Genomic DNA, 24179 nt, shown 5'->3' on the forward strand with positions numbered 1-24179 from the left:
TTTTGTGGAGGCAGCATCCAAGGGCTCAGGGATGCGGTCAGAGCCCCACCCCCTTAAAGTTTAGTCAGCAAGAAAACCTGCTGGGTGCACAGGTGGGGGGGGGGGAATAAATAAATGGAGAGCAGAGACAGCAGTGGGTTTCCCTGGCTCTCCATTTATTTATTTATTCCATACCGGCCCACATAAGGTTGTGATGGAGCAAGTAAAGTGAGCGCAAGTTGTGGGCTTACTGTACTTATTGAACTATGGAAACTACCAATTGTTCATGAACTTAGTATGTATAAAGTACACTGCTACAATATATCATTTTTATGGGGTGCAAACCACTTTGGGTAATGTAGGAAGGTTATTTACAAAATGAAATTAAGTAAATAGGACCCACCAGAGGTACATGGCAATTCATCTCCAGTTTTGGGTGAACAGATTTATCTGCTGAGTTCATCAGCTTAATTTTGCCTATTTCTATCATTTTCATCTCTGTTTATACTTCCTGTGCAATTTCTTATATTTGAAATGTTGACTTGGTGAAAGAAACTTCCAGATAGGCGTGGAATTCTGGACAGGCCAAGGCCTGGCAGTGAAACTCTGCCCTCAAGTGGAACCATTAAAAAGGACTTGGCTAAATGAACAGTCCATATGACAATTTTATTTCCTTAATGTCCCTTACCCATCCAGAGACAGCAGACTTTGAGAAGTTTAAGCAATACGTGGGAAAGTGACAACTTTGTAATACAGTACATCTCTACCAGGGTCATTGAGGATGTCCGATAACAAACAAACAAACAAACAATAATCACCCAGGTTTCTGAACCAAAAATAAAGAAATCCCCCCCTCTCTGCTCACATTTGCTCTTCTTTCTGCTTTTATCCTATGAATTTGTGTCTCCTACAACAAAAAGAAAACCTATTGTTCAAACTGTTGGTGTTCGCTGTACAGTGTATATGAACTACAGATTAAGACTTTAGTATTGTGGAAAGTAATTTTATCAATTTATTTATATATGTTCTATAATCCATTTTTCAGTTTGGCAAACAGTATTAATTTTTACTGCCTTTTCCCTTTAAAAATGCCATTCACTATGTATTCTGCTATCAGAGCATCATTCTAGTGCTGCTACTATTTTTTGTGTTTGCATTCATACTATAAAGCACATTTAAAGCACATTTCTCTCTCCCCCAAATATCCTGGGAACTGTAGTTTGTTAAAGCTGGGAACTGTAGCTCTATGATAGATAAACTACAGTTCACAGGATTCTTTGGGGGAAGTCAGGTGCTTTAAATGTATGGAGCTATGTACAACTGCCAGTACTGTATATCAGAAACTGCTGTCATCTCTGTGTCGCTGCCCCCTGTGGTGAACAACTGGAACTTTCTTGACAGAAAGGAATATACAGTAAAGCAGTGTTCCCCAACCTTGGGCCTCCAGCTGTTTTTGGACTACAGTTCCCATCATCCCTGACCACTGGTCTTGCTAGCTAGGGATTATGGGAGTTGTAGTCCAAAAACAGCTAGAGGCCCAAGGTTGGGGAACACTGCAGTAAAGGACTTCCTTTTTCACAGATCCTTGTTTGATTGAGAAGACCTACCTGAGCTTTAGTGCATAGCTGTCAACTTTCAGATTTGAACATAAGGGATCAGCAGCCTCGAAAATAAGGGATCAGCAGCCTCACCTGTCCCAGGGACAGTCTACGGGATATCTGACAATCTTGGATAGCAGTGGGAAGCAGCGGGAAACGGCGTAGGAATAAGGGAATTTCCCACACACAAAAAAAAGGGAAGGTTGACAGCTATGGCTTTAGTTTGTTTCAGGCCTTGCTTTTTTAAAAGGGTGTTACTCCTGGCTTGGTTCTATAGGTCTTGCCTTCAGGTTTGTTTTCTGGTGCTGATTACTCATCAGTTCTGACCACTGTCTTGTTTCATGGCTGCTCCTAACCCATCTATAGCCTGGCCCTAACACGGATCAATCCTATACATGCCTGAAGTAACTCCCATTGAGTTCAGATTTTCAGAGTTCAGGTTTGATATTTATCCTCCTAATGGAAGTCTTCTATTGCCCTCTATATGGCTCGGATCTTATTCAGTAATGCTTTTGTTGATATATCAAAGTGTGAGATTTATTAACCTGTTGGCTTAATGCCCGTTGGAACTCAAAAATGGAAAAAGCATTGCCTTGATTGGATACTATGCTTACTTGACTTGTATCAGTTTATGGCATTTTTTTTTTGTTTCCTCATATTATTTTTAAAAATGCTCTGAACACACTTAAGTCATAGCTGTCAACTTTTCCCTTTTCTTGCGAGGAATTCTATTTGGAATAAGGGAATTTCCCTTAAAAAAAGGAAAAAGTTGACAGCTATGACTTAAGTGCTGCATAAATACTTAGCATTGTTATCCTTTTAGGTTCCATGATTGCACACACTAAACAAATCTTTTAGGTTCTACTAATCCCCGCCCACCTTCTAGACTGTGGTGTCACAGTGCTGGGATTCTCAGCCAATGAGATGCCATGTACCTCCACCCTCCCACCTTTCTCCCTGTCACTTAACCAGCTTTACTATTCCTAGTGTTTTCCTGTCTGTCCCACCTGCAGGAACATGTCACTCCTGACTAGTATTTGCCAACTTGAATTTACTGCTGCACCACTAATTGCCGTAAACATTTGTACAGTATACCAAAATGGGATGCTGATCTTCTGGAATGTGTCCAAAAGCTTGGCATCATCTGATAGATGTTTCAACCCAACCCCATAATGCACCTGACAGTTGGGTATTATTTTATAAGAGGAAATTATTTCCTAAACCCAGCAATAAGGATTGTTGCCTCTTTGTTTTTCTCTCTAGCCTGGTGTACTTGCAGATACTATTCTTGTACCCTCCTACATATCTAATCCTATTTTTAATCTTACAAAGATGTTTGCCTTTCTAATATCCTGTAGCAGGATATTAACTAGACTTTATTGTCTGCTGGTGTAGTTTTGAATGCTCAGAAGCTTGTCAAGTAACCTGAAATAACTCAGAATGAGCAGCAGAAAGCGAAGAGCCAGCCCTCCACCTCTCTCTGAAAGCCATCACCACCCTTTTCACTATAGTCATAAAGAAACAGGATGTTGATTTTATTAGCACTGGATTTTTTCATAGATATAATCTGTTTTAGCAGCTAAATGTCTACACAGTTGCTTTGGAACAAAGCTGGAAAACCAGAAAATGTAGTGAAGCTCAGAGAGGGAAAAGCAAAAGGAGGGAAAATACATAGCAGTGGGTGATGAAAGCTACATCAAATTCTTGCAGTTTTATTCACCCTACATGTTGTTTTTAAAATATATTTATTTGCAAATTTAACAAAGAAAAAAGAAGAAAAGGGGAGACTAATGCTGTAAAAACAACAAAAGAAAGAAAAAGCAGTATGTGAATAACACCTATAATAAAAACAAAACAACAAGCATAATCTATCTTCAACCTGTTTTATCTTCAAATCTGGATTACATTAATTTAGTGTGAGCATATGGGTCAAATTGAAAATGATGAGCACCAGTCTATGCAATATCTCTCTAGCTGCAAAAATTGAAGGTGTTATAGATCCTTTCTTTTTATTATTCACAGACCCTGTCATCCAAATAAAGGAGTTAAATAAGCCATCTCTAAAATTACCCAAGCTGGCTAATTCACAACCTTCTGTACATGCTAACAAATATGCCTTTTGATAGAAATTAAGACCTGGAAAATTAAAGCAGCCTTCTGATACTGGTAGCAGCATTCTCTTAAGTGAAAAACAAGGCAGAGAAATACCCCAAATAAATTTCCTAAATGCTCCTTTAACCTTTTGAAAACATATATAATGAATATATAATGAAATACCATTTAGTATATATTATTCATGGCAGAATATTATTCTTAAGTGTATTAACCTTACCCCAGTACTAAATTTAAGTGATACCCATTTTCCAAATTAACCAAAATGCCTAGATGTGTAAAGACTTCTGTGCACCAAGAAAACTGCCATTTTAGTATACAAAGTAGGTGATTTATAACTGCTGATTGGCATGAATTCAGCTTTTGATCAATATGAAATGTTTTGATCAATATGAATTGTTCAAATATGAAATGCTTCCTTGTCTCACACACAACTACTTCAGCTAAATATTTCCAGCTTCCCATCTTTCCAGGGACAAAATGGAGATTCCTGTAACACGTTCAACTCCCCGGCTCAGAAGCTGTATCAGAAATTATAGGGAAGGCAGTACAAAGTCAATTCACTTGTCTCCTACCTCATGCATGAACCAAAAAGGGAAGATGCCATAACACATTCATTGTGATACCCAAGTGGGAGATCCCGCTGAACCCCAAAACACCTGCAGTCAGGGAGAAGTGTGATTGGTTCTCAGCACCAGCAACGGAGACAGCAGACTGTGATCTATGGATTGGTCTTTAGAAGGACAGGTTTGTCCAGAAATTCATTTGGGCCCCGTGCTGCGAACTTTTCAGCAGGCTTTAAAAGCTCATTTATTTTGGATCACCCTCTCTTAAATAAAGCCTTCATTATTAAAGAGCTTTATTAAGATGGATGGCTTTTCTATGCCTGCAGGAATGTTTATGTTGTTTTATTTGTTTTAGCTGGCCTCTGTTTTAAAGGATAGTTAATATCACAGCTATTGTAAGTTTCTTTTTCTATGTGGTTTTTTTTAATACTGTGTAAGCTGCCTTGAGGCGACCTATAAATAATTCCTATAAATAAAAATATAAATACTCTGCATCAGAGCCCATACAAATTAAACACACAAAACTAGGCAAAACACACACACAAGTCTCGTATACCTCCTCTAGCAATGGTTGTGGCTTCCTAAGAAGGCTTGTCTCATGCTCTGAGAGCCCAGGCCCGTATCTAGATTAGAAATATTAGAACACCAGGCAGTAGCAGCATGGTGGAAAAATAGGCATAGCTGGAGTGAATGGGTTTGGGACATAGGTCATCTTTACTCTAGAAATACAGTTTGAGTAGACTGGATCAGTAGCGGAGGAAAATATGGTTTGGCTTGAGGAGTCTTCAGCACCATTTCAGCACTGTATTCAGGGCTCGAAGTCTGTATATTAGGGGTGGGTCTACACTCATGGTTTATAACATTAAGGAACAATTTTCAAAATGTAATGGACACATTATGTTTTGCTGGTAATGTTAATAATGTGTTATTAAAATACAGTCGTACCTCGGAAGTCGAACAGAATCTGTTCCGGAAGTCCGTTGGACTTCCAAAACATTCAACTTCCAAAACATGGCTTCTGATTGGCTGCAGGAAGCTACTACAGCCAACCAGAAACCGCAGAAGTCCCTTCGGACATTTGGCTTCCAAAAGAATGTTTGAAAACCGGAACACCCACGTCCGGTTTTTGATCGTTTGGGAACCAAAACGTTTGACTCCCAAGGCGTTCGGGAGCCAAGATACAGTGGTACCTCAGGTTAAGTACTTAATTCGTTCCAGAGGTCCGTTCTTAACCTGAAACTGTTCTTAACCTGAAGCACCACTTTAGCTAATGGGGCCTCCTGCTGCCGCCGCGCCGCCGGAGCACGATTTCTGTTCTCATCCTGAAGCAAAGTTCTTAACCCGAGGTACTATTCCTGGGTTAGAAGAGTCTGTAACCTGAAGCGTATGTAACCTGAAGCGTATGTAACCCAAGGTACCACTGTACAACTATAATGTGTTATTAAAATGTAACACCAGAGGGCACTGCAGAGCAACCAGGAACCAGGCAGTAAAGGAAACTGATGTTCTGAAGGAACGTTTAAGGTAAGGCACTTTTTTTTTTTTTTTTTTGCAGTATTCCTGTGACGTTTTAGAATGATATAGCTAATATAGTTCTAATAACATTAAAAAGGTCATTGTAGATACAGCCTAGGTTACCAGCCAGGGGCAGTAATGTAGGGTATATAGGGTGTGTGGTACATGAAGGGCCTACAGGTCCCCCAAATACAGAAATCTTAAATTATCATATAAAATAATTTCATTGAATATGGCAGTTGTATGATAAAGTTTGTTTATATTTTTATTCTCTGAAATTAAAACAAAACTAAACATTCTCTTGCTAAGCTTCTATGATATCTGCATCGTTTTAATGCTCTTAAAAAAAAAATCTATACCTATCCCTGTTGCCATAGTAAGTTTCTAAACTTAACATTGATTTGAGACATACTTTAGGTACACAACAGTGCAAGAAGGCTTTCAGGAATAGCTGTGAACATGTCTGGTTGTGAATTTTTTTTGAAAAAGTCAAAAGTTGTCAATGTTTAAAAAAATGAAAATTGTAACATTTTGGTAGATCTTTAACATGACAATTAATATTATCTATAAAGATTCATATATGAGCACTTTCTGATGATACATGCTTCATATTTCATTTCATTTCTTCTTCTCATAATTAATGTTTCATCTCCAGTCAGAAGTTATGTAATTGGATACTGGTGTACAATCAAACTAAATTGGGAGAATACCTCTAGGAATGGATGCTATGTGACAATATACTGTTTTTACAGAGGGGGGAGGAACATGGCTGTCCCTAAATCTTGTCTGTCGGGGGTGGACATGAGCAAGAGCTACATTCCTACAAGTGCTCCCAGGCTATAGAAGGCAAAGAGTCACTCGGGGAACATCTTCTCACCAACTGACTCCCTGCCAATTGACCAGTAGTACTACACAAGAATCACTATGGATGGAGGATGGCTGTCAGTTGACAATGCCAGAAAGCTGTTGCTTCTTGGGGTCTGTCCTGGTTCCCACCTCAAGTATGATGATTGCGACTCTTACCTGGTAGTAAGAAAGATATCTTTATTCTAGAAACATAATACAGGCTCAGCACCAAGCATCAAGTTATAACAACTTCAAACTTCTAACTAGGCAATAAAAGGGCTTGATTAGGCAGAATAGAAACAGAGCTTAAAATTCAAGAGTCTAAGGAGTTCAGGACTACACAGGACCTATGGAGCTATCCCAATAGATTTCAGCACCCACCCGCCAAGCTTTCAAAGGCGAAGTGTGGCAAGGTTGCTTGTGAAATCCCTGTGCTGTGGTGGAAGCTTGCAGGCATGCGCTGCACTTGGGAAGGGGAATCTGTTCCCACCTGAGGAGGTGTTGCCTGGTACAAGGCAACAAGGCTGAGTCCTTTCTTTTCAACTCCTGTTCATCCATCCTGAGAAAGCTGGTTGATGTCCTCCTTAGCCCCCAATGAGGCTTTCTACTTTCCAGGAGGGAAGGGGAGAGCTGGGCTCTGACTACTAGATTTGGGGAATGGTGAGGACTTCTCTCTTCTGTTCCAGTACTTTCTATTCTGAAATTCGAAAGTAAGTTGAGACCAAGTGCTTCCACCCAGACTGGATAAGAGCAATAATTCCCTGCATTGGACTCTGCCCTCAGTCACTGCCCCACCCATTTCATTATCCATCATTTGGGTCCTTGCCTTCTATTGCCAAACTGTTTGGGGATTTAATGAAGCTGTGGCCTATTTCCATTCCAGTGCTGGGTGTTGTCTCTCTTTATTCTTTTCCAAACCCGTTGAGAGCACCAACTCTTTTTACAAACCACTGTCAACTGATCCCTAAGTTGAGAGAGAAAGAGAGAAGTATATGACATCTCCCAATCTCCACCCTAGAACCACACAATGTAATTGATTTTAGAAAGCAGAAAACCATATTGTAGAGCAACTGAAGATCCAAACAGCAAGAAAGAGTTGTCAGAGGATAAAATTCTGTAAAACTCTTTGCCAAGTGTATCTGGTTGTTGCTTACCTCCCACTCTCTGTATGTTGATTATCTGATCCAAGCATGCTTTAGACTCCTTCATCCCTGGCATTCTTCCAGCCCAAGAAACTCCTCCGTTTACAGATAATCTGACATTCCCAGCCTTAATTTTTCTCATGAAACAGTCACAAAAATGCAGATAATCTTAGGTATAATAATAACTGCTCAGAGAAAAACAAATGCATTATTAATAAAGGTTTGAAGACATACGTACATGCAGTACCTTTTAATACTTTTAATCTAGCATTATTCATACAGTTTCTTCTGGAGTAATTGTATCAACTGGTCTTAGATGTCCAATGAAGCCACCAATTTTGCCACACATGACACCAGATGGGCAGAGGCTAACATGGTGTTCTACATTAGACAAGTGAGGCAGAGCCACATGCATGCTTAGTACCACTGTACCACCTAAACAATATTATACTTCCACTTACAACAGTTTTCTGTCTGGAGCACTTACTGATATAAAAAGCTGCTATGAAAACCTATTAGATATTGGGTAGACCATTGAAAAGAATCAATGAAAACTAGGCATGCCTATTAATTTCAATGGGTCTACTCTGTGTAAAACTAACACTGGATACAATGCTATATGTAATAATTTGTCGGTGGGCCTGCCTCCTCTTCCATCCTTCCCCCAATGTCTGAGGTCAAACAGGTGTTGTGAAAAATGTTTAGAAATCCCATAGTTAGTACAGTTAACTAGTACAGTTAGTACAGTACATGGTTCGCATGATGGACACAAAGCCAAGTCCTAATACTGGAGCAAAGTGGCACAGCCTTTTCTACCAGCTCCTGGTGGGAAAGGGGTGGTGGGGTCCTTAGCTACCTCTTATATGTCATTAATAGTGTACCTTGGAGTATATAACTGGGCCATGAGTTCATAGTGTTAAAGATAATGTTTGGAAAACTATTGTCAAGGGCTGTTATCCCATCTTGTTAGTTGTTGCTTATAGGACCAATGGAATAACAGGACTCACTTCTCACAGACTCACTAATAGCTTGGCTACTGATGGCTGGTTTGAAAATAAGTGTGCTAAGATGTGGGGAGGGGAGAGCAAGAGGAAGAAAAGTGATGTATTTCTGAGACCATACTGCTTTTCTTAAAATGTAATGGAAGGAAGGAGCCCTCATCTTCCTGGATCTGAAGCACTATGGTCCTTAATGAGAAGCATAAATAGAAGCATTTTTGCTAACCACCAAATTAGAAACAAATGTGCAGCCCCGAAGGAGGGTTTTTCTTTGGGGGGGGGGGTTACCATGTGGTCTGATCTTTATGTACCAGTCATTGCCTGCAGCATATAATAAAGTATATTTAACTCTTTAGAAACTTGTATTAATGCCAGAAGGAAATAAAATGCCAGGGCGGCCCACTTTCATTGATGACATACATCGCTTTCATGTGCTGCTTTCATGCTAGTCATTCAGAAAGGCTGAGCCCCGCTCTCTCTCTTCCAGTGGTAAATTGTCAAGTGGAACTGGAGTTTATCAACACAAATTATTTGGAGAAAAACAGAGAGCCAGACCTGGGTGGTGAAGTTACTAGCATTATTACAAGCTAAAGGAACGGCAGAGCCTGAGAAGGTGAGGGAGAAAAGACTATAAAACACATATTCGTTAACTCACACACAGTGAGAGAGACACAACATTCAGTAACATTTCCCAGACCTTCAGTTATAGAGAATTGGTTTAACTCACAGGTGGCAAAACTAAAATATATTATTCTGCCCCACTTGATGGAAGATCCAATCTACTGAAACCTGTAGGTCTTTTTATTTCCAAATATAGCAACCCATGCATAAACACACTTTTGTTAAGCATGAGAGATTGTGCTGTTCTATAACTTCTTCTATTTCAGAAAAAAAAATGTGGGAGGGCAGGATGGGACAAACAGTATTTTTCTTTATTGGGTGGTTAGCAACCATGCCTGGCTTCATTGGGAGCTTTTAAAAATGGCTATTACTTTCAGCGTGTGTGTGATTGAAATTACAGGTTAGGAGTGAAAGATTCAGCCTCCCTCCCCACTCTGTGCACTGTGGCCCTGATAAAAATTGTCCTCTTAGCTAAAGCATCCAGGCCTGGGAGCTAATGAGGCAGTTAAAGTAGTGTCTGATTTTGCCCTTACTGTGAGCAGCCCACCTGGTTTTTCATGTCTTTCCTGCATTTTCCTTTAAGCAACATTAAGTTTTCACGAGTGTCCAGAGCCGCAACCTTGCAGATTCCCTCATAGTAGTAGAAGCTGAATGTTGGAAATTTAGGAAGTACTTCTTCACATAGCACATAGTGGACTTATGGAATTGACTTCCGCAAGATGTGACGGACAACAACTTTACTGGTTTTAAAGGGGGTTTAGCAAATTTGTAACAGATATGGCTGTCAGTGACTAATAGCCATGATAGATATGTTCTCGTACTTATGCCAGAGGCAGTATGATAAAGCTCACAAGTTGGGCAAGTGATATTGCCCTCAGGACCTCCTTGAGGGCTTCCCATAGGCATCTCATTGGCCACAGTGAAAGCAGGATGCTACCCTAGATGGGCCTTTGGTGTGATCTAACAGGGTTAATATTTATCAAAATACAGAAATGTATGAAGTGATTATTCTCATAGGTGTCTCTGGTGATGAGACAAGACTAGCCGAAATAAATTTAATGAATCTGAAATGCCATAATTATGGAAGCTATCTCTTCTGGGTAAATGAAGGGAGATGGATCCATGCATAATATTAATAAATCCAGCAGCTCAACTGATCTGACCTATCTAATAGCAACTGACAATGTGATTTTTTTAAAAATGTATGTGATGTTGGGCCAATCTATTATCAACAGCCTCTTTATCTCCTGTAACTCCAAGGAACATTCCAATTAATAGCTGATAACACATTACAGGTTTCTAGTGGATAAAACTCCTTTTAGAGACAGAGGTATCCAGCCAAACAATGTGTGTGGAGGGCGGAGCAATTTTGAACAGAATTAATGAGCTTTGTCCTGTTTTTTTGGCTCAAACAACACATAATCTTAATGAAAGGAAACAGACACAGTTGTTCTAAGCATTTTCAAAGGAAACTGCAGGAAAGTATAAAGGGTTGCCATATAAAAGCCGCATGTGTCACGGAGATGCTCTGATATTGTTTTCACTTGCCAGCTGTATGTAAAGTGGGAGATTATGCCCGCGGCCAAGAGGTCTTCCCACATCAGAACAACAACAGCCAAAAAGCCATGGAAATGTTGGCAAAAGTGCTCACTTTACCTCAAAATGCATTTGATTTTTCGTAAACAAGTTCCATGCATAGCCAAAAGCATGCAGACAAGAATATTAAGCTTTATTAAAACATACTTTGTTGAGAGATACAATACGAAGAGTTGTTTTCAACAAAAACACGACATTCAGTTGCATAATGTAGGATGCCATGAAACTAACCCAGTTGCTCATTTTCTATTGTTAGTATCTTCTAAGGATGTGGCTGCATCAGCTGTTTGTCCTGGGATATACCAATAATAGCTGGTGCCATGTACAACTTAGTGTGAATGGTCTCCTTCTGCTTCTGAATTTACCTACAGAGTGAGTCAGACTTTCATTAATGAGGTGTCATCTTTTCCATAACAACTCCAGGAGTTTTCCTCACGATGTTCAGATATTGTGGGGATAATTGTGCCCTATCAGCTTGCTGCTTGAAGGAGCAAGACAGGATGTTCGGGGCCAGATTTAGGAATAGATGAACCATGCAGATGCCTGGGGCACCAAACTCAAAGGGGCACCTGTCATAGACTATCTACTTGGCTAACCATTCAACAGCTGAAACAAATAGTACAAACAGTACATCTTCACTTGTAAAGCTGGCAACACTGACCTTCATGACCAAATTTGAGTTATTCTTTCCTTTTTAATTCATGGGGAAATGTACAACATTAATGCCCATTCATCAAACAGATAATCAGATAAGTTCATACAAATAATAATAATAATTTATTATTTATACCTCGCCCATCTGAGGAGTAAAGACCACATTTCTAGTGTATGCACATTGTGTCAAAAGTAAGCATATAATTTTTCAGCCCCATGTATCTCCCATTGTAGGTCATGGGTCCTTCTTCCTGTCATTGGGTAGGGTATAGAACTACAGACTTCTTAATAGTCAAACCAAAGGATTACTTTTTCCATAAATCTGTTTTACCCACTAAAGCTTCAATCCTATGAACACTTGAGAGTAATCACTATTAAGGTAGAGTCTGACCTATGTCTTCCTCACTAAGCATGTATAGGATCAAGTGGTAGGCCTGCTTACTACAATATAACCTGATGGAAGTTAATCACATTTAATTTCCCTTTAATGTGATTTAGCTATTCTCTTTGTAAAATTTAACTCAAAGGATAGGAAAAAGTGGATTTCAGTTATCATTTGAACACACGTTTACACATATAGTGGAGATTCTAATCCACTTTAATATGTGAGAACCGAAGAAGGACTAGAACTAGTGACTGGAAGTTGTTCCATATTCAATATGCAGAATGCAAAATGGTAATTCTATAAATTATCATCCTTCACTGCTAAGGATGCAAATGTGAGATGACTCACTGTTGTGGGTTTCTTTTTGGCTCCTTATGAAAATGAGGACAGCTGCTAAGAATGATGAGCAACAGTATCTTTCTCATTTTTGTGTGTGGTTTTGCATCTTTTTACAGCTGCTTTTGACATTCCACTTTGACTTGTCACTTCTTGACCACCCTGTCATATTTACAGAAATGTAGCTAAAGGTGAGAAGGGGGCAGATTCCACCCCGCTTTAATATAGGCTTAGGGGTGAAACATCGTTAGGAGCTGTCAACAGCAAGGCAAAGCCCAGCATTGCACTGACACCTTCCTTCCTCCCCACCCACACCAGACAACAGGCTCCAGGAGTTGTTTTTTTTTCATTTTAATTCCACAAAATGCCCTAAAACAGATTTAGCCAACATGGTACCTTTGGTATAATAAGTACTGCTAATATTCTGGAAACTGCTGGCCCCATTGTTGCTGATTTTGGTTTTGGTCTCCAAGGTGGGCCTTGGTTTAGCAACTTTGGTCATGACTACAGGGTACATCTGGAAGACAATTTTTAGTCCTGGTGTTCTGTCTTTCCTGTGTTGTTTAGTAGTAAGTGATATTAAAGGAAGGAGGATCCAACAATAAAATATTTCTTAACATTAGGAGTCAAATAACGAAATGTCAAACGTCTAGGATAGCGGTTCCAAAACTTTCTCCTCAAGGACCACTTCAAAATTGCAGAGGATCTTGGCAGACCACTTAATGTGTTTTTTCCTGTTGTAGCAACTGCAGCCTACTGTGCTAGATGCTGTATTTTGTATTTTAATTGCTTCTTTTATTTCTTATATTGTATGTTATTGTATTGCAATTTGAATTCTTTAAAATTTTCAATTTTCAGTTTGAATTCCGTAAAATTCTGGCAAGCATTTCAGGTTGCCAGTAGAACACTCTTCTTCTCCTCTCTCCATGGGCTGTTTGGAGAGTTCTCACAACCCCCCCCCCCCCCCCGCCAAGCCAAAAGGAGGGGGCATGCAGAGGGAGGAGAGGAGGAAAGCTCCATTGCACAAGCAGAAGTCCATGTGCAGGGATTATGCTGACAGGGCTCATTAGGTGAATCTCACCATATGCCTTCAGAAGAGGTGGAGTAAATTTAAAAGCTCCTTTAGACATAAGTATCAATAGACATAAAAATGACTTCCCCACCTTCTTTATAGACACACCTACAATGGACGATGGTATTCTGAGTAACTGCAGCTGATCACATTAGATGTAAAATAGACCCAGCCAGGTGTACACTCTGTAGCTACATTGGTCCCTCCTCAGGTTTAGTGAATTTAGAGCACATAAATGGGAACTTTGGTATAAGAGTGCATGGCATGAACAAGTGGCCAGGGCTAAAATATATACAGTCATACCTTGGGTTGAGAACGTGATCTGTGCGGGAGGCACGTTCGCAACCCGCAGCGCTGCGTCTGTGCATGCATGTGATGCAATTCAGCACTTCTGCGCATGCACGTGACATCAGTTTGTGCTTCTGCGCATGCGCGAGCGCCGAAACCCAGAAGTAACCCGTTTCAGTACTTCCAGATTTGGAGCAGTCCACAACCTGAAAATGCGCAACCCGCAGCGTTTGTAACCCGAGGTATGACTGTATGCTCAAGTGCTCCTTAAGTTGAGCAAGTTGATTGCAATCACTCAAACATTCTTCTAGACTTCATGCTTCAGTTACAGTCCTCTCCATTGATAGTGTCTCTATTGGCATCTGGCAATAAGACAAGTGTGGAATAACCTGTTTTGAGGCATTGGGCAAAATACCAAAGGCTTCTTGACCTCAAGGTCAAGTCAGGCCTACAGGTTGAAAGTCTTCAGGGAAGGTATGTCAGTAAGGTTTTCTGCCAAGAGCGACACAGAAATTTGTCATAAAGTATTGAATAAAAAAGAATGTCATATTCTATCAACAGCTCATTGAATTAAGCAATAGCCAAACTAGGAGGCACCATTCATTCTGTACAACAATAGCAGAATCCAGTAGTATTTTACTGGGGCATCACATGCCTTCAAGATTTAGCTTTCCTAAACTACTCGGATTAATTAGTTTGCATAGACTATTCCAAGGTCGGTTAAAGATGAAATATAGGCAGGATTAACTACTTTGCACTCACTTCAGAGACATTATTTATAGCATGCAATTTTATCCTTTTCCTCCCAGGCACATGTCAGAGAAAAACACATCTTGTCATGCTTTGGCATTATCTCTCATTTTCCATTACAGTAACCAGGTGGAGATTCTTTTTATTCTGTGCCAGCAACATTGCATATCCAGAACAATCTTTCTTCCCCCCACCCAAACTTTTAAAAATGATTTCTCTGCTCAAAGGCATTTTTCTTGTAGCAATATAGTCCTCTAACATATGCTACCCTTCTACTGAATATTCTACTCATCTGTGCTTGACAATGAAATGCAATGTGTTGTAGAAAAACTTGTTTTCCAAGTCTTGCTGGCAAAGGCAACTCAGCAGAGTGACAGCAGTTATTCAGTCATAGATTCCTCATTTATGCACTGGTCTATTTATTCATCTACTTGAGAAGCTGTTAGCCCACTTTTCTTCATAAAGTCTGAAAAGTGGCTTCCAATAAAAAGTACCGTATTTTTCTGTGTATAAGATTAGGTTCCCCCCCCCAAAAAAATGTCAAAAATTAGGGGGCGTCTTATGCATGGATGCATCTCCCCCATTTTCTTAAATCTGGGTTCCCCCAAATAGGAGGCGTCTTATAGACGGAAAAATACGGTAAGAATGGGGTCTTCAAGTGTTCCATGTGGATTCTTGAAAAACCCTTGAGAAAATCAAGCCCACAAGAATTTGAATTATCATGTTTACCTGTGTCAGAAATAGGCCGTAACAGTTTGTAGTACTTTGTTTGAACCAGGACCAAGGAAAGGTCAGATTATAAGGATGACATCAATGCTTTTTTGCCCTAGAAAAAAGTGCAGTGTACAGAGCTTCAGAAGCTTAGTAATTGTTAGCAAAACAGTCATTCTGAAATTCCCTGAAAATATCCATTCCTATTTATCTGAAGATTTATAATTTGCCTTTTGTTTCAAATGAGTTCTCAGGCATCCCTCAAAAGACAAAGAATAACATTGCAATGAAAGAAAGAAAAGACAACCTTTATTTATTTATTTTTTTAATATAAATTTTATTTTATAACACCATACAAACAAAAAAGACAAACACAACACATTCACACCAAAAAAAAACTAAATAAAGAAAAATATACATATATATAAAATATATATATACTCCTGACATAAGACAACAACAAATTAACTACATTAACTACATAACACACAACACTGACTGACTTCCCTTCATCTTGGTTTCGGAATGTGTTATAAAATTTTTCTATCTGCAGTTTCTTTTCCTCAAAAAAAAATTCTTTACATCACAAGTGTTATATCACACCTACTGTGTTTTTTAGTTTTTTTTACCTCTGTTTCCATGTATGCCATGAATTTATTCCAATCTTTATTAAACTTTGTGTCTTTTTGATTTCTTATTTTCTGTGTCATTTTTGCCAATTCTAGATAGTCGAGTAGTTTCAATTGCCATTCATTTATGGTTGGGATTCTTGGTGTCTTCCAATTCTGCGCTATTAGAGTTCTGGCGGCCACTGTCGCGTACTGAAAGAGTGTTTGATCTTCCTTTTTGATTTCCTCTCCAATTGTCCCCAGCAAAAAGGCTTCAGGTCTCTTTATAAAGGTATATTTAAAGATTTTTTTTAGTTCATTGTAAATAGATTCCCAAAATTTTCTAATAGGCTCGCACAACCACCACATATGATAAAAATTGCCCTCCTTAATCTTACACTTCCAGCATAATTTATCACCAGTTTTATATATTTTTTCCAGTTTTACAGGCGTTACGTACCACCTGTACATCATTTTGTACATATTTTCCCTGAGTGTTGTGCATGCCGAGAATCTCATACTTTTATTCCATAGTGCCTGCCATTTATCAAACTCTATGTTATACCCAAAGTCCATTGCCCATCTCACCATTACCTCCTTTACTTCTTCATCTTTGGTGTCCCATTCGAGCAACAGGCTATACATTTTCGATAGGAGTTTTGTTTTACTTTCTAATATTTCAATCTGGAATCTAGATTTTTTCTCACTTATCCCATTTTTTTTATCCTCGGTCCAGATAGAGTTGATTTGATGAAATTGGATCCAACCTGTCAATTTGTTCTTTATTTCTTCATATGGCCTAATCCTCCAACCGGTCTCTGTTTTTACTAATAAATCTTCGTAGGTCCATCTTTCTCCTTCGATATTTGTTTTTTTTATTGTCAGGATATCGATTGGCGAAAGCCACCAAGGGGTATTCTGTTCCAATAATTTTTTATTTCTTTCCCACACCTCCAGTAATGGCCCTCTGAAGATATGGTTAGAAAACCCTTTATGGATCTTTCCCTTATTACGCCATAGGTAAGCGTGCCAGCCGAATCTTAAATCAAATCCTTCTAAATCTAGCAGATCTTTATTTTTTATAATAATCCAATCCTTGACCCAACAGAGGCATGAGGCTTCATAATATAACTTTAAATTTGGGACTGCGAATCCTCCTCTATCTCTTTGGTCTGTGAGTAATTTGAATCTAATTCTCAGCCTTTTTCCTTGCCAGATGAATTTAGAAAGTATTTTCTGCCAGCCCTTGAATATTGATGTTCCCCTGATTATTGGTATATTCTGAAATAAGAATAGCAGTTTCGGTAATAGACTCATTTTTATTGCCGCCATTCTCCCCGACCAGGATAGCTTTATTCTATTCCAGGTATCTAAGTCCTTCCTTATTTCTTTCCATGCGGTTGTATAATTATCTTCCATCAAATTAATGTTCTTTGTCGTTAACCAGATTCCAAGGTATTTTACTTTTTTGGTTACTTTAATTCCAGTCTGAGATTCAAGGTGGTTTTTTACCTTCTCTTCTACATTTTTAATCAACATTTTAGTTTTTGTTCTGTTTAATTTAAAACCGGATAGTTTTCCGAATTCTTCTAACAGATCTAACACCTTACTGACACTCTCTTCTGGATCCTCCAAAGACAACATAAGGTCGTCAGCATAAGCTTTCAATTTGTATTCTTTCACTCCTATTTTTATTCCGCGTATCTCTGAAGTTTTTCTTATCTTATTTGTAATTATCTCTAACATCATAATAAACAGAAGAGGTGACAGAGGGCACCCCTGCCTAGTACCTTTCGAGATTTCGAAGGGTTCTGTTAAGTTATTATTAATAATTAGTTTAGCACTTTGCTGTGAGTAAATTGCTTTTATTCCTTCCAGGAATGTGCCCTCTATCCCTGTCATTTCCAAACATTTTATAAGAAAACGCCAGGATACGTTATCGAATGCCTTTTCGGCATCAATAAACAGTAAAGCTGCAGGGATTTCGTTTTTGCATTCTAAGTACTCAATGATATTTATTGTATGTCTTATGTTGTCTTTTATTTGCCTATTGGGTAAAAAACCAGCCTGGTCGGTATGGATAAGATTAACTAGGCATTTTTTAAGTCGAGTCGCCATTATATCTGCATAGATCTTATAATCATTATTCAATAGTGAAATCGGTCTGTAATTCTTAATATTCAGCCTATCCGAGTCAGGTTTCGGTATCAGCGTAATGTATGCCTCTTTCCATGACGCTGGTGTTCTTCCTTCTCTTAAAATCTCGTTCATTACTTCACATAGCACTGGTGTAATAAGTTCTTCTAGGACTTTATAATACTTGGCTGACAATCCATCTGGGCCTGGGGCTTTCCCCAGTTTCATCCTCTTTATCGCCTCTTGAATTTCCTCTGTTTTTATGGGTTTATTTAATAAATTTCTTTCCTCTTCCGATATACTGTTGATTCTGTTTTCTTCTAGATATTTTCCCATTTCTATTTCATCTTCTTCTTCTCTTTTATATAGGTTTTCATAGAATTTAAGGAAGCTCTTTTTTATTTCATTAGGGTCTTCCAAGATTTGGTCTTCTACTTTTATTTTATTAATAAGATTTTGTTTTCTTCTTTTCCTCAACTGCCACGCCAGGAACTTTCCAGTTTTATTTGCAGATTCAAAAAATTTTTGTTTCATTAACTTAATTCCCCATTCTACCTCTTGATTTATTAATGTTGAATATTGTGCTTGTATCATCTTATACAGTTGCTTGTTCCCTTCATCGCTCGGCTTTTCTATCAAATTCTTTTCACATTCTCTCAATTGAGTGATTAGCTCTTCCTTTTTTTGTTCTCTCGCCTTTCTTCTTTGACTATTTTGTTGTATCAAAAAACCTCTTAACACTGCCTTGCTGGCATCCCAAACTATATCCATGTTAGTCTCCTTATTAATATTTAAATCAAAATAGTCTTTTAAAGTAATTTTAGCCTTATCAATCACTTCTTCTTTTTCAAATAAATAATCATTCATTCTCCATCTGTAGATACCCTGGGTCTTCCAGTTTAAGTGTAATATTATTGGGTTGTGATCAGATAGTGTTCTGGGTAGTATCTCACATTTCGACACTCTTATTGTTAATTCTCTTGATATCCATATCTGATCCAATCTACTCCAGCTCTGATGCGGCTCTGAGAAATGTGTGAATTGTTTGGTCATGGGGTTTTTGAATCTCCATATATCTATTAAATCTAAGTTTTCCTCAAGGTCAATAAACGATCTCGGAAGTTTCCCTTGCTTTAAGTTCTTCCTTTTCGAGCTTCTATCTAATTCCGGTTTTGGCACTCCATTTAAATCTCCAAGTAGAATCAATTTGTGATTCTCTAGATCTAATAAAACTTGTTCCAATTTTTTGAAAAACTCCATTTTGTTTGTATTTGGCGCATAGACCGTTACCACATTAAATTTTTCTCCCTGGTAGTTGATTTGTACTCCTAGGATTCTTCCTTCCTCATCCTTACATATCAGTTTAGGTTCCAATTTCTCTTTCACATAAGTTACCACCCCTCTTTTCTTCTTTGAGTCTGAATTGATAAATTCTATTCCCAACTTTTTATTTATTAAAATATGTTTGTGTTTTTTGGCAACATGTGTTTCCTGGCAACAAATCACATCAATATTTTTTTTCCTTATGATTTTCTCAAATTTATTTCTCTTGGACTTTTCATTAAAACCATTCACATTCCACGACAGAAATTTAAGGGTCATTTCGACTAATTGCACTTTATCCTAATTTCCGATTTAAATTCTGGTGCCTCTATTTCCAATAGTTTCCACCTCTTCCTCCTCCTCCCCCTCTCCCGATCCCGCGTCCTCCGCTTCCTCCTCTGCTTCTACCTCACCCCCCTCCGCTCCCTCGGCCTCCTTCTCTCCCCTCCCTCTCCCACCTCCCACGTTTTTTTCCTCTCCTCCAGATCTTTCTTTTTCTTTACCCAGGTCTTTTTCGTATCTTCTCAAAAACTTTCCCGCTTCTTGTGTATCTATCAGTTTGAACTTTTATTAAATCAAAGTACCCAAACATAATAAGGTACCTGAGAGTAAAGATAGAGATTTTAGGCAAGTTTAGAATAGGGGTGTGTCCAATAGTGTTGTTTGTCTGGTGGTAAGGCTTCTGTCAACAGAACATGATGGTAAACAATTTTTGGCAATTAATTCTCCCTGCTGCAGCCCCTGTACCACCCTAAATCTGTTCTGGGTGGGTAGGTGAGGAAATAGCTGAAAATGACTTTCTTCCCCATTTTGCTAATGGAAGCTACACCATCAGCTGAGCAACACTTGTTGATACAACCAGTATGATTTAAGTGCACAATTAACTGCTGAGGTCTCAGGTATTTACTTACTTACTTACTTACTTACTTACATTGGTGTGTGGCATTTTCTGTACTGCATGGACTATGTTTTATTGTCCAATTGCAATATTTTATTGTCCAGTTGCAGTTCCCAAACTGCAAGGAAATATGGCTGTACAACCACAATGTATTATGTAGGATTTTGCCATCTGTGTGAATTTTTTTTATATATCGGGAAGAAGGGAGTCAGCTAATACACTGCTATTTGCCTCATTACAGCTAAAGAGCAAGAGGATTGGGCTGCCAATTCCTGTGATTACTGGATTTTTGAAGAATGAAGACTGCTAAGCTCTGGTTCATGACAGATAAGCTCTGATTTATGATACATTCACAGGTATACACCAAATATGAAAGAGCAAAGTAGAAGAAAACATTAATCATTGCAGCAAATTAGGTTCTAGCAGTGCCTGCCAAGTTCTGATCCATTCAGCTGACATGCTGCAAAAGGTTGAGTGTCATAACACTCCCTATGTTGTTAAAATGGATTAACTTTGGGCAGCTGTATTGCCATCAGTTGTACACTTCTTTTTAATTAGCAGATCTACAGCAGTGTTGAAATGATGTGCCCATTTTCTCTTCACTGTTGCCAGACACTTTTGAGTTGAAAGCAGTGCCAGCTTTCTGCATGTGCCTGGCCTACAGCACAAAGTTTGGGGTCTCCCAAGCTTTTCTGTTTTCCTCCTTCCTTCCTTTCACAAAACTGTTTCTAGTCCTCATTTGAGTGGATAAATGGGTGTTTGGCAATGTATCCTTGGAGATTTATGTCATGGTTCCAAACACTGGTGCCTATGTACCAGACTGCAGAATCATACATGGGTCTGCCTCACATTACAGTAACCCTCTGAAGAAGAGTGAGAAATATTAAGTTCCCCATTGACAATCTCTGCGCTACATCACAAGCTGTACTGATAAATTAGTGAGTCCGTCACAAGTACAGACATAGCCTTTAACAATTTGTTCCAGTTTGTGCTCCTCACAAGAATAATATCCAGAAATAAATCATTTGAAGGGGCATATCATCTGAACTAGTTATTTCGGCCAGCCTTTCCCAGAACTGCAGCCATTTCAAAGTATACTGCTGTGCAAATGGCTACTTAAGAGCTAAACTAGATCTGATATTAAATGCATCCTTGCATTTAACCTACTGTTTGTTTTAAAAATATTATTTATTAAATTTATTAGTTGCTTTATCTTGTCCAAGGCAACCCAGAGTGTCTTACAAACCAACCAACCAAGATCCACACAGATACATTAAAACCAAGTGAGGGAAAATGCACTGAATGCAGCCCATCCACTTCTAAATGCCACGGATAGTTAAAGGCCATAAAGCTGGACCATAAAGAAGGCTGATTGCCGAAGAATTGATGCTTTTGAATTATGGTGCTGGAGGAGACTCTTGAGAGTCCCATGGACTGCAAGAAGATCAAACGCATCCATTCTTAAGGAAATTAGCCCTGAGTGCTCACTGGAAGGACAGATCGTGAAGCTGAGGCTCCAATACTTTGGCCACCTCATGAGAAGAGAAGACTCCCTGGAAAAGACCCTGATGTTGGGAAAGATGGAGGGCACAAGGAGAAGGGGACGACAGAGGACGAGATGGTTGGACAGTGTTCTTGAAGCTACAAACATGAGTCTGACCAAACTGCGGGAGGCAGTGGAAGACAGAAGTGCCTGGCGTGCTCTGGTCCATAGGGTCACGAAGAGTCGGACACAAGTAAACGATAAAATAACAAGTTAAAGGCCAAAGGCCTGGTTGTAGACAAAAGTTTCTGCCTGGCACCTTGATATATAATAATGGTGCCAAGTGAGCCTCCCCTGGGGAGAGTGTTCCACAAACAGGGAGCCACTGCAGAAAAAGCCCATTCTCATGTTGCCACCCTCTGGACCTCATGTGGAGAAGGCACACGAAGATGGGCCTCAGGTGATGGTTGCAGGGTCCGGGGTTGGTTCATGTGGGGAGAAGGCAATCCTTGAGGTACTGCCATCCTGAGCCATTTAAGGCTTTATAGGTCAAAACCAGCACTTTGAACTGGGCTCAGAAACTAATTGGCAGCCAGTGCAGTCGGCCAGGATTGGTGTTATATGCTCAAATCATCTTGTCCCAGTGAACAACCTGGCTACTGAATTATGCACCAACTGAAGTTTCCGAACCTTCTTCAGTGGCAGCCCCATGTATAACACATTGCAGTAATCTAATATTTAAATTATATTAACTAGGTGGGGTGTGCCAGCAGGGGATTTCCTCCCAAGGCAAATACTAGCATCATTGGAGGGATTTTTGGCAGGACTGCAGCAGGGAAGAAATTATTACATTCCCTCTCCATACACACCTGCTCCTATTTGCATTTTAAAAACAAAACAAAATCCTAGGCATTTGTTAAAAACAAAACAAAATCCTAGGCATAAGAGATGTATTTTATTTCACATCTACTTTGGCTCTTACTTCTGGTGTTTCCTATGGTGCTTTCTTCACACAATTGTAGGTTCACATGTGCCTAAGACAATCATGTGGAGGGAAAAAGGCAATAGAATTGACCAAAGGTAGAAGATCTTATACAGTTGAGACACATACACAACACTGTTGGTAGGGAAGCAATTTAAGGAGACAAAAGCAGGATTTCAAGCATACCTTCTAATCCTTAGTAGTCCTGCCCAACAGCTTTGTTTGAGCTCATCTAGCTTGAAGCCCTAGGGACGCGGGTGGCGCTGTGGGTTAAACCACAGAGTCTAGGACTTGCTGATCAGAAGGTCAGCGGTTCGAATCCCCGTGATGGGGTGAGCTCCTGTTGCTCGGTCCCTGCTCCTGCCCACCTAGCAGTTCGAAAGCATGTCAAAGTGCAAGTAGATAAATAGGTATCGCTCCGGTGGGAAGGTAAACGGTGTTTCTGGTTTGCCAGAAGCGGCTTAGTCATGCTGGCCACATGACCCGGAAGCTGTACGCCGGCTCCCTCTGCCAATAAAGCGAGATGAGCGCCGCAACCCCAGAGTGAGTCGGCCACAACTGGACCTAATGGTCAGGGGTCCCTTTACCTTTAGCTTGAAGCCCGCCCTGAGAAGCAGACAGTGCCAACCAAATTGTACAGCATAGCTGTTGGGCAGGACTTCCGTGGATTAGAGGGTATGTTTGAAATCCTGCATCCATATCCTAGAGGCTTTGTCTGCCAATTGTACCCTCTCCCTGTGGTTTATCCAGTCCTCCCTCCAGTCCTTGACATACTATTCAGAATTCTGCAGAACACTGAATACCACATTCAGAATAACCTAGGCAAATTGATTAAACAGATGCCCTCTGTTATCTTGTTATAATGCAGTCTACACGAATGATTTGAGGTACATTAGTCTGGGAAGCCAAAAAGAAAAAGCTTAGCATGCACCATTCCTAAAGATCTTTGAATTATTGTAATCCAATATCTGTCCCTCTTCCTCCTTTCTACCACTATCACTGTGGAAATTAGAAAAGAATCCAGATCACAGTATTTATGATTAAAGAACTGCAGCCTTGTTATTATCTTTCTATGCATTTACATGTGACATGTGTTTTTTTAACAAGGCAAATGGTTATAAATTAATCGTAAGCCTCCAGACAAGCATCATTTGTAAGATGGCGTAACACATTAATTTCTCTTGCTCTTTTGCTGCATCTTGCAGCTTTGACCTGAATGAGAACTTCTTTATCTCATTCCAGCAGCATTCTGATGCCTTCTTCTCAGTTCATGAAGTTATAGGGAAGAGATGCAGAAAGAGCTTGAGTGGAGTAATTGACTGCAGTTCCTTTTAAAGAATGATGAAACTATAGTCTGCAATAGCGACAAAGACATTTCCTTGTTATTTTTTCTTCCCCAAAGGCCTTGAGATGAAAATGTTGCTTTCTATCTCTCTGTAGCTTTATGATCTTGAGTTTCTAGTAATGAATATATTAGCTTCAATTTCAATTGTGTATGCCTCTTAACAAAAGTAAATTCCCACAAATGTTCCAAAAGCAATTTATAATCCATTGGCCAAGTGAATGTTGCATATCAAAGC

At 39.4% G+C, this 24179-nt stretch overlaps 1 long non-coding RNA gene across 2 annotated transcripts in view; it reads left to right on the forward strand.

The window, feature by feature from the left end:
- The window catches only part of LOC308481690, a 140739-nt gene extending 118205 nt beyond the window's left edge, over positions 1 to 22534 (forward strand). Inside the window, exons 4-5 of one of the 2 annotated variants that reach the window (XR_013988811.1) lie at positions 9244 to 9369; positions 20376 to 22534. This is a non-coding gene — a long non-coding RNA (uncharacterized lncRNA). The remainder of the gene's footprint in view (positions 1 to 9243; positions 9370 to 20375) is intronic. The other variant, XR_013988812.1, reaches the window with a different exon arrangement.
- Positions 22535 to 24179: the final 1645 nt, after the last annotated feature.

This window comes from Podarcis pityusensis (assembly GCF_964106645.2).
Source record: "Podarcis pityusensis genome assembly, chromosome: 7".
NCBI classification, from domain to species: domain Eukaryota; kingdom Metazoa; phylum Chordata; class Lepidosauria; order Squamata; family Lacertidae; genus Podarcis; species Podarcis pityusensis.